Source organism: Carassius auratus, unplaced genomic scaffold (genome assembly GCF_003368295.1).
Source record: "Carassius auratus strain Wakin unplaced genomic scaffold, ASM336829v1 scaf_tig00014648, whole genome shotgun sequence".
Classification (NCBI taxonomy): domain Eukaryota; kingdom Metazoa; phylum Chordata; class Actinopteri; order Cypriniformes; family Cyprinidae; genus Carassius; species Carassius auratus.
This window is the reverse complement of record NW_020524516.1, coordinates 38,877-51,160: the sequence shown is the minus strand read 5'-3', so window position 1 is coordinate 51,160 and position 12,284 is coordinate 38,877. Positions and strand designations below refer to the sequence as shown.

Here is a 12,284-nt window from a genome sequence, read left to right as displayed (position 1 = left end):
AAATAAAGACTGACATCTTTATTTAACGTAAATCTGTTATTACAGTTATTTAATTTTTGTATATTTCATATCATTTCGTTATATAATAATAATCATACACATAATTTGATTTAATAATAACCCAATGTGAAGCAAAAACAGAATGTTCTGACAAGCTTTGAGAAATTATGTATGTATATATTACTCTTTGTATTTTTATGTCAATATGGTAGAATATTATCCTATTTAAATCAAGTTAGGTCAAAAGTAATCTAAAGTAGTCTGATTAGATTATCTAAAATGTGTAATGTAATGGATTATGTTACTAACTATAATTTTTGTCATGTAATTTGGATTACAGTTTACATAGCTAGGCTATTTTAGTTCCCCTCACTCCACAACAATCCTTTCAATTAACAGTATTTAGAAAAGAACAAGAATTAAAAATTTAAGAAGCTATAGCAATACAGACGACAAGCCAAAACTAATTCATTTAAGCCAAAACGAAACTGAAACCAACATTGGTTCTCTCATTCGACACAAAATCAAATGTTTCCGTATTTGCGATGTATTTGTATTTATTATGTACTTCACTCACGTTTAAATATCTATGTAAAACAAAATGTTTTTACGTAACATCACGGTGGTACAGTGATAACACTTAATGGCACAGATTTTACTACATATATAAACTGTGCAGTGTTTTTGTATTTTATTATGATAATGAAGAGACTGCATTGTCAAAGTAACTGTGTTTGCATGCTGCCCCAGCACAATCACATGATTATTTTCCAGTGGAACTGTGGAAGCAACTTCTCACTTTAGTCAAAAAGATCATCGTAATTGTAAACGGTTTGCCCTTATTTGTGCACATTCACAATAAAAACAAATCTTTATGCTTTAAGCCTAAAGAAAAATAGGATGCCTCTTTCTGTCGTCTGGTTCCCTTTTGGGCAGCACATACTAGGCTACTTGTTGCACAGTTTTTTGTTCATTTTCTTCATTTATTAAGTAAAAATGTATTTCTCGTATAGGCCTATTTCTCACAGAAGAGCTGCAGGTGCGTGATGTGATATGAAGATTGTTTGCTGCTTTTTGCACATGTAAAATGAATTCCCAGGAAACAAATGTTAGTATTTTGAACGGGCCACAGACACTTATCCTTTCTGATTTAATTCATTTATAATTTAAAATAATCTTGTTGGTTAACAGTAAATAATCTGTTAACGAGCGTCACTTGTTGGTTAGGAAAAATAACCAAAAGAACATCCCTAACACATGCATTAGCATACAGGTGACAGTTGACCAATCAGAGCATCAGGGAGAAGTTGGAGCGTGTGGACTCATTAAAAGTTACCAATGCTTCAGGAAAAGCTGTATTTTGAAAGAGTTTGTTTGATTACCACGACAAACAATGAGCCAATTTTTCATGTGCAGTGCTTGCCATCTCCTCATTAAACATGATTCTATACCGATTATGTTCATGATAAAAAAGTTTTTGTTTTCAATATGTTTTATTTCATTAAGTACTAGATTAAAGGTGCCATATGCAAAAATTGAGGTAAAAATATCCATAACATGACCTACACGCATCAAAAGAATGAGAAGAAATAAGGCGATGATGTCATTAAAAAAATGTCAAGTTATAGTGCTGCAGAGATATCAACCTTAATTAGCATTAGCATTACTAGCAAATCCGATAAGAATACCAGAGTAAACATCGGCACTGCTTTTAATCGCTGGAGACAACTGATGGACATGAAAGAAATGAGGTTCGACTCTGAACTTGCAACATTTCTTTTCTATTTGTAAGTTAGATGCTGTTAGTATTTCGCTAGAAGTTTGTTTTATATGTTTGTGTATTTGTTTTCGGGAAGTTATAGCATAGAAATGTATCGAAGGCTGTTCGATAAACGTGCTAATGTTAGCGATGGCTAACCGTAGCTGCGTTTGATAATTAGCTATCTATAACTTAACCGTTGTTTTATTTCATAACTAACCCGCTCTGTCTAGTCTGTTGGTCTCCGTGTCCTCTTTGCTTTGTGGTTTTTCTGTGCGTGAAAAAAATTGATGTGTGGCGTGAAAGCGTGTGAAAAGAGTCGATTGCGTGTGTCTCACGGTGAATGCTTGAGAGTTGGCACATTAGTTCTCAAGCAGAATAAAGGACAGGTTGATTATTGCTGTTTACAGTTGTATTGATCTATGATGTGTCCCTGTTTGTGTACAAGGACTTAATTAAAAGTGATACGTGGACCAAGGTGTCTGAGATTGTTCATTTTAAGTAAAGGATCCTAATATTTCGTCCACAACAATATTTAATGAGGTTAACTTATAACTCCTTGTGGTTAGTCTGCACGAGATCAACAAGCTTGTTTGCTTTGCAGCCGCTTTAAATACAAAATAATCATTCGATCTACGTTAGAGCGTCTGAGCGCTCACAAATCTTTCTGCAGCGTCGTGACCCGAGCGGCAAGAGCGATTTTTGACGCTCTAGATGCCGGCGGTGTGAACGCACAGTTAGGCTTCGGCTATGGCTGTAGTGTTGTTGTGAAAGTAGGGGCGGAGCATAGAGACTATGCCGTTTCTCATTTGTTACTCTAGAGTAGACCAATTCACTTTATTGAGGCATACTGCCCCCATCTGGTATGGAATGTGGAGTATGACTTGATTTTTTTGCCAAACATTACAGATGGCACCTTTAAAGCTTTCTATAGATACATTTATGTCTGTGAGGAAGGTTTTCATTGAGTTTCGGTTTATTTTTGTGAAGCACTCCTTTTCAAGACCAGACGACAGAAAGCGCTTCATGTTTGTTTTCTTTATTTTATAAAAGCACAACATTGTGTTGATATTGTAACGCTTTTACTTTCATTTCAGATCTGATGGAGGAGAGTGAAGAGCAGAAAAATCATCACGGCAAAACCAGTGAAAACACTCGCTCACAGACCGAAAGAGTTTCTTTACTGAGAAGAAGAAACAAGAAAAGTTTGACCTGCACTCAGTGTGGAAAGAGTTTGTCAAACAACTTTACTCTGTGTTCACATGAGGATCCACACTGGAGAGAAACCGTTCACATGTGATCAGTGCGAGAAGAGCTTCACAGATTTAGGAAGTCTGAGGAATCACGAGAACATCCACACCAGATAGAAACTGCATGAATGTGATCAGTGTGGAAAAACATTTGTAAGAGCTTCACACCTGAAGAATCACCTGATAGTTCATTCAAAAGAGAAACCACATTCATGTACTTTGTGTGGAAAGAGCTTTTTAGAACTGGGCAATTTAAAACTTCATCAGAAGATACACACTGGTGTGAGAGATCATATGTGCTTTGAGTGTGAGAAGACTTTTATTACAGCTACACATTTGAAACACCAGAGGATCCACACTGTTTCACTCAAACATCTACTACACAAACACACTAAACACATTCAGAGCAGATCATCTTCAGATCCAGCACAAGTTAACAACTTTATTAATCTCACAAGGGACAGTTAGCATAGTAGCATCATATAACAAACACAAGATATGTGATATATAAAATAAAATAAAAACAAACAGAAAAAAATCTCTTCTTTATCAAAGTGATTTTCCCATCATATGGACAATTTAAAGCATAAGCAACTCTTTATTACCACATTCAGTGTTATAGAAAACCCAGATAGCAAATGACATGTGGCCCAGTTCTGGCCCACATCTCCCATATTCTTCTGGCCCACATACCGCGCGGAATGACGGCGATGACTCAACCTGAGTCTGGCTGACATATGTCAGCCACAACTTAACCAGATCTGGGCCACATCTCAGAAATGGTGTGGGTGACATCTGGGCCAGATCTGGCCCAGTTTTGTCAGACAGAAGTCAGCCACAACTGTACCAGATCCATGCCGCATCTCACAAATGGCATGGGCGACACCTGGCCCAGATGTCAACCACGCCATTTCTGAGATGTGGCCCAGATCCGTCCCAGTTGTGGCTGACTTCTGGGTTAGATATGGCCCATATTTACCCTTTCTAGACACAAAAGAATATGTAATTCATCCAGAATAAAGAAAACACTCATGTAGTCTAAACTGCTTTATTAAAATATAAAAATTAGACAAATAAATATACATACATGAATGCAACTGCATGTATAGATATAAAACAAATACATTTACATTATTACAAAATAAAAATATAGTTAAATACACATTAACATTACATTTACATTTAGCAGACACTTTTATCCAAAGCAACTTACAAATGAGGACAATGGAAGCAATCAAAATCAACAAAAGAGCAATGATATACAGGTGCTGGTCATATAATTAGAATATCATCAAAAAGTTGATTTATTTCACTAATTCCATTCAAAAAGTCAAACTTGTATATTATATTTATTCATTACACACAGACTGATATATTTCAAATGTTTATTTCTTTTAATTTTGACGTTCATAACTGACCAGTACATTGAGTACTATTTTTAATCTAGTAGGTTTAAACTGAAATAATTTTTCTAGATCCCTTAATAAACATATTATTTGTTGTCTGTTTTTGGGGAACAGACACACTCTCTATAGAATGGACTGCATATGCCAGAGTAACATTTAATACATTTTAATAAAATTTAACTGGGAGGAACATCATAACTGTAATTTACACAACCATTCAAGAGTTTGGGGTCTGTAAGATATTTTATGCCTTTATAAAAAATCTCTTATGCTCACCACGGCTCCATTTATTGAATCAAATTACAGTAAAATAGAAACACTGTGACTGTTACAATTAAAACAACTCTTTCATTCCTTTGATCAAAGCTGAATTTTCAGCATCATTACTCCAGTCTTCAGTGTCACATCTTCAGAAATCATTCTAATATGATGATTTACTGCTCAAGAAACATTTCTGATTATGTTCAATGCTAAAATACAGACGTGCTGAAATTTTTTTGGATTCGTTGTTACAGACTCTAAACATTTAATGTTAGTGTTACATGCATCAAATTGTTCGAAATCATCTGTTTAAAACAAATTCAGGTCTTTTGAACTTTGTATTCATCTGTGAATCCTGAAAAATAAAATGCATCACGGTTTCCACAAAAAAAAAAATGAAGCAGCACAACTGTTTCAACGCTGATAATCAGTTTCTTGAGCAGCAAATGAGCATTTCTGAGGGATCCATGTGAGACTGAAGACTGGAGGAATGAGGCTGAAAATACAGCTGCACATCACAGGAATAAATTAGTTTATAATGTATTCACATAGAAAACAGCTATTTTAAATTGTAATAATATTTTACAATATTACTCTTTTTACATATTTTAATCAAATAATTAATACAGAGGTGAGCAGAAGATAATTATTACAAATTGTATCAGCTTCAAGCGTACTGTATATTTGAGGTTTGACTTACTGTACTGGTCTTGTGGTCAATAGCATCTTGGAGATGTTGTCTTACAGTAGGTTCACTCCGACTCTGCTGGATGCAGCAGGCCATCAGCACTGAAGAATCTAGGAACAAAACAAGCAATTTGACACAGAGCCAACAATATTTAGTCTGCAGTTCCAGGTTTATTAGATGGAAACAAGCTAGAGCAGGTGAAACAGGCACGTGCACAGGTAGGCCTCAACCTGTGCAGAGCACATGCCCTTTTTGCCCTTACACTCCGAAGTGCCCTTTTTTTGGTGGTGTTTTTTTTTTTTTTTTTAATCAATGCTATTGGTCACCCTTTACGTCTGTCTGTCTGTTTTACCAAATTAAAGTTCTTAAAACGAGCTTGTGTAAATCTTATTGGATCCTCAAGCTGTCAGTAAGCTGATAACTCCGCCCCCTCTATATTCATCGAATCAACTGAAGTTCCACAGCAGCCGCACAGTAGACAACAGCTGAGCTGAACAGTTTTGCGAAGGGTAAATAAATATCTTGTTGTTTGAATAAGTACTACTAAACACTATGTCTATAAAGGCTCATATTTTATTTATTTGATGTCTGACTGACTCACTGACTGAGACATGTGGGACGTCGCCTGAGAGAGAGGGCTAGCATTTGCCATCTAGTCATAGCCAACACTTAAATAGCCTGTGCACACAGTTGCATTTCATCTTTTATAAAATGCTAATTTGGCCAAATGCATTTTACCACAGGAAAAACTGAGCGCTCCGTCTATATACCTAAAAAAACTAGTTTGTAACCTGTAGATGAAAATGTAATGTGATGCCGGCAGCGGCAGGCACCGTCGCGGTTTTAATGACGGACAGAAAAAAAAATCACATTTGCACACATTCACTGGTCAAAAACTATATATTGATAAGTAATACAACAACATAATTTGTTTTTACCATCGGGAAATCATAATAGGTGCGCCCCCGCTGTTTCGTACTGGAACTTACACAAAGCGACGAGCGATCCTCGTCACCTAACATATATTTCTAAGAAATTTCTTCTTTGATTCATGATTGCTGTTAGACTTAATTTATTAACATTTAGGCTAATCATGTTATGATATACTCTCTGTATACTCTCTGTATAAAATGTTGTAAAACATGATTTTACTACAGTAATGTAGTAGTAACTAAAAAAAAAATTACAGAAGATCACTGAAATCTTTATATTTTATCATGCAGAACGTAATTCATGATTCATTCCAAGGCTTCATTTATTTGATCCAAAATACAGCAAAATCAGTAATATTGTGTAATATTTTTACAATTTTAAATAACTGTTTTCTATTTGAATATATTTTAAAATGTGATTTTATTTTTGTGATCAAAGCTGAATTTTCAGCATCATTACTCCAGTTCAGTACTCTTCAGTGTCACGTGATCCTTCAGAAATGCTTTTCACTGCAACTGTACTTTTCACACTATTTTTATTTATTTTTTCATTGCTGGCTTATTTTAGGGAAAGTGTAGTGAATAAGAGACCTACAGGAGACCAACATCCCTGGTCCACCACAGTATCAAATTTTTGCCAGATACATGGGTCACAGAAGGTTGCTGTTGTATTAGATTTAAAGAAGCCCTTAAAACCCTGTTTATCTATATTATCTAATTATCTAATATTATTTTTATGGTTGTTATTAATCGTGAATAAATCTAAAGCTTTTGAGACTATTATTTTGTGTTATTGAATTTGTCATGAAGATGTGACCATTTCTTCCTTTTATCCAGGCTTACTAAATAATCTTGATATAAAAGGGGGGGGGGGTGCCCTTTTTCAGTTTCAGCACATGCCCCTCAAAAGGTCTGTGCACGGCCCTGAGGTGAAATGCAAAAAAAAAAAAAAAAAGAAAATAACAGATTCATTGCGATATATGTTGTGAAAAAAATGCATATTAGGTTACTTAACCTTTTCAGCGCTTCCTACATCTCTGTCAGCAGCTACCTTCAGAAATATTGAAATCTTGGACACTCCCTTCTGTTGTAGAATGATTATTTTGTCACTCTTGAAATCGCAGAACAGTTTTATGTTTACCATAAAAGATCAAAACAACTTTAGTTTTCTGCCAATTTTCGCGCTCCTTGATAACGTGACGTCATCGATAAACAGTAAAGTGTAAATGTTAAGGTTAAATAAATTAAGCAATTTCCAATCATCCATTGAAAGATTACCAACAAAACAGTCAAAAGCTATCATCTACAGATGAAGATTTGATTAAAAGCCCAAACTTTCATAAATAAGAGAACAATAGAGTTATCATACCTGACGATACGTCGTCTTAAAACGGTAGAAATGCTAACAGACTTTTTCGAAGACATTAAACCATTCCTATAAAGTAAATAAACAACAGAAGCGAGTCAAATACAATTAAGAGAAGTGTCAACAACAGTTATAAGTAATATTTGTGTGATTTTATGGACTTAACTCACCTGAAAACAGTGAAATCAGTGAGAAACGGGGTGTTTCCTCGTGACGTGCAGTGTTGCGCTCCGTTTCCATGGCAACTCCATCCGGTCCGCGCGCACGCCCATGAAAGCACGTCACGAATTAAAATTCACACCCTTACGTTACATAAATAAACATATGAATAAACATATGCCCCTTATTTTTTTTCTGTAAGAGGGGGCGCGGCCATTTGTAAATTTAATGTGTCTGGCTTTCGGTGTCATTCCAGCTATATTAGCTGTACAAACAGCTTGTTTTGCTGTGTACTGTTGCAAACTGCTGTATCTTACCATGTTATTTTTAATGTATTGTCTTAATTATGAACGTACTGGTTTGTAGTGCAAACAGTTTTTACCGTTTACTGCACTTTGTTCTTCTTGTTATTTCCCTATAACCATGACCATAATTCTCACACATTCACATACAATTGTTTGGTGGATAGAATTAGATCACTACATAATTCAAAATGTCATTCAATTATGATATTGCTAATTTAAAATTCATTTTGTAGTTTTATAGCCCAGTGCAAAATGCCAGGCCTGCACATAATAGTGGGACAAAGTGGCACTTTTATAGTTTAAGATTTTGTATTGTTGCTTTTACGAACACTCATATATGTATGTATGTGTGTGTGTGTGTGTGTGTGTGTGTGTGTGTGTGTGTATATATATATATATATATATATATATATATATATATGTGTGTGTGTGTGTGTGTGTGTGTGTGTGTGTGTGTGTGTATAAGGTGCATCTTGAAGAAATGTGAATATCATGAAAAAAGTTTTTTGTAACATTTTTTTATTAAAAAGTGAAATTTTCATATATTTCATATTCTAAAGATTCATTTTTTTTGATGATTAGAGTTTAATTTAATGAATGTAATTATTGCATTTAAAAGTATAAAAAAGGAGTTAAACAAATATTATTTAATTATTTAAATTATTTTTAAAGAAACTTTGTCCTGTGGTGTGACAGTACAGGTGTCACAATGGAGGACTTTTTTTTTTATCACACCAAAGGACGTTTCAGCCTTTTCTGTCAATTAATGACCTTGCTATTCCAAGCTAACCTGTCATTAGTGGCAAGCAAGACACATTTGCACATTTTTCAAGGATTATGTAGCTTAACATGCACTTTTTAATAAAAAAAATATATATAATTTAGGGGTGTCATATTAATGCACAACAAAGCATAAAACATTTGTAGTGGTTCCGAAAAAGTTCAAAGGACATGGTGTCACACCAGAGGACATGGTACAAAAATGTAAAAAAAATTGAATAACATTGCAGCTTCATAACAGGTCCGTTTAGGTCAAATAAATGTGTGTATGTATTTATATTACGTGTCCTAAAATATTATGGGCATCCAGTACTCAAAATACTGGCACACATACACCAAGCCAGAACTCAGCCTAAAACCGGTTTGTCACACACAGGCCTGGATCTGGCCCATACACAGCAAGCCACGACTCAAATTAAAGCCGATTTGTCACACACGGGCCAGATCTGGCCCACACACAGCAAGCCACGACTCAAATTAAAGCCGGTTTGTCATACACGGGCCAGATCTGGCCCACACACAGCAAGCCACGACTCAAATTAAAGCCGGTTTGTCATACACGGGCCAGATCTGGCCCACACACAGCAAGCCACGACTCAAATTAAAGCCGGTTTGTCATACACGGGCCAGATCTGGCCCACACACAGCAAGCCATGACTCAAACTAAAACCGGCTTGATGTGTGTGGGCCAGAGATGGCCCGTATAACCTCTGCCGCTGCCAGAACTGAGCCAGATGTGCCATAGTTGGCCCAGATGAGGCCCGAATATGTATGCTATCTGGGAAGTACCACCATGACAACAATTTGAAACCAGAAATGCATCATGTAACTGTAAGAGTAAATAACATTTATAATAAAAATAATAATAAGTACTATGCACCCATTTGTAAGGAAGGTTGTAAATGAGTTAATTACTCTACCCAATGCTGTCACGTCACGGGACAATCATGTTTGGGTCAAACTATAATACTCTGCTTCACAATGGTGAGGTACTGCCTAAATTTCTGCCATACTCATTGAATATCTGTCCATTGTGAGAACAGATAAAGGTAGATCTCTCTCATCTCTCACACTTTTTACAGTCTAATGATTGAGATTCGAGTCTCAAACAAGATCTTTCTTCTGTGTTCCTGGGGTTTCTCTTCATCAGATCCAGAAATGTCTCAGTCTATCAGATAAACATCACAAACTCTTTTCAGTTCATATAATCATTACCTTTCAGATTGATATGTTTGTCTTGGATTATTAGATATGATTTGTCTGTCATTATTCATTAACCCTTCAGAGTAGTCAAATGTATCAGAAGGAGGTGAATGGAGCAGATTGAGAGGGAGAATGTGAAGAAACAGCAGGTGGCGCTAGTGCACTGTTTTAGTTTGGGATCTGCTGTTAGAAGGAAGAAGAAGGAGAAAGCAGGTGTGTTTGTGCTTCACATTCCTGTCCAGTTGGTGGCGCTGATGCACGAGATCTGTTGTTAACTGGACTTTGATTTTCTCCAAGATGAAGTCGTGTCAGGTGACAAACATCAATCGTGAAGATCGCACAGGTGTTTAACAGCGATCACAAACCGGAAGTGTTGGAAAGACTTCTGGATTCTGTTCCTGCAGCACAAGATCGTCTGAACTACTGCAAGTAAGTCTGAATACTTTCACCATTACACTTATTTAGGAGAATGATGAACGCATTTCAGAGCTGGATGAAGGGTGATTTGTTCAGTTATAACTTATACCTGTCTGTCGTCGAATAACAAACCACCGAGAAACAGAAAGATTAATAAAACAAACCGTTTTAAGCCGATCGAGGCGTGTTAAAACATTTGAACAAGTCTTTACAAATGAAGCATTCAGATTAATTCTAAACGTGTTATTTTATTTCTCCTTCTTCCAGTTTAAGACTCGAAACCGAAAGTACTCTGAGGTCAGATCAAACCTGTTCTTCCGGTTATAGAGACGATAAACACGAGCAAACTAATCTTCTTTTAAACTTCTTAAGTAATGTGTATGTAAATAAAGACGTGTGTTGTGAGTGATCTGAAGAGATTATTACATGGCAGTATATTTGTAGCATATTGTATTTGTATATTGATCGCTTGATAACTCAAAGATTCAGCACTAGTTATTTTCTTCATCATTTGTTCCTCTGAACTCTCATGATCTTGATCTGATTGTCATGTCCAGGTCATGATGAGCATCTGATCGTCTTCAGAGACACAAAGAGCTCAGTGTTGAGCTGTTCATCTGCAGTCTGTCAGAGAAGAGAGGAAAGATGAGTCTCTCACAGAAACAGAGGTAAGACTGAGTCTGTTTTTTAGAGAATCCTTTTAAACACTGCTGCACTTTCAGAGGTTTGCTCGAAGAAACATAACCTTAACAAACTGTGTTGCTGGGAAAAAAAGGAAAATGTAACACACTTTGTGTATTTACAACTGATTTGCAGAACTTCAGAGCTTCAGAATGTCCCAATTAAAAATAACATTTGTATATATAAAAAAAAAAATAGCCAATAGATTATAAATATCTCAGAATAGGAAATCCAAATCATCATTTACAGTCAATTTATGCTCTTCAGCACTGGGTCTGTACTTAAGTCAGTTATTCCACATCAGTGATTTTGTTTTTTAGGTCATAAATTGATTGTCAGACATTAAAAAAGGATTGCACACTTATTTTAAAGATTTATATGATAAATATATGATATAATCTTTCTTTAGTGTGTAATGTATCTGTTTGTGTAAAATCTTCAACGTTACAAAGGTCACAGTCTCCTGTAAAGTGATTTATTCTGTCTAACAGAGAACACTGATCCAGAAATGATTAAAATGCCTTGACTGAAGTCCAGATATTAATTTCACAAATGTGTGCATCACAATGTGAAATATTAGTGTAATGCTGTTCAAAGGTTTACACAAAGAGAAGACGAGGCTTCAGTGAGTTGTAGTGTTGTCGTCATGTTGTGGAGACGCTGTGTGTTTGGATGAGAAAGCAAACCCTCTTTGTTTGGATTCAGTGTTTAAGATTTATTAATAACTCTGTTCCTGAGCCGTACGACCCAAAGGTTAGCTTGTGTACAGCACGCTTTATGAAGCTGCAGTGCATTTTCTCCCAGCTTCCTGTGTACAACATCAGATATACACACCTAAATACACTGTACATAAAATACAATAAACCACAGCTAAATATACACTGTACATAAAATACAGTAAACCGCACCTAAATATACACTGTACATAAAATACAGTAAACCGCACCTAAATATACACTGTACATAAAATACAGTAAACCGCACCTAAAATACACAGTACATAAAATACAGTAAACCGCACCTAAATACACACGGTACATAAAATACAGTAAACCGCACCTAAATATACACTGTACA

General features: G+C 35.7%; 1 long non-coding RNA gene across 1 annotated transcript; it reads left to right on the top strand.

The window, feature by feature from the left end:
- The first annotated feature begins 10,184 nt into the window (after positions 1-10,184).
- LOC113074442 (uncharacterized) lies at positions 10,185-11,122 on the top strand. Its single transcript, XR_003280648.1, has 3 exons — positions 10,185-10,322; positions 10,407-10,538; positions 11,084-11,122. It is a non-coding gene; the product is annotated as an uncharacterized LOC113074442 (long non-coding RNA).
- The last annotated feature ends 1,162 nt before the right edge of the window (positions 11,123-12,284 follow it).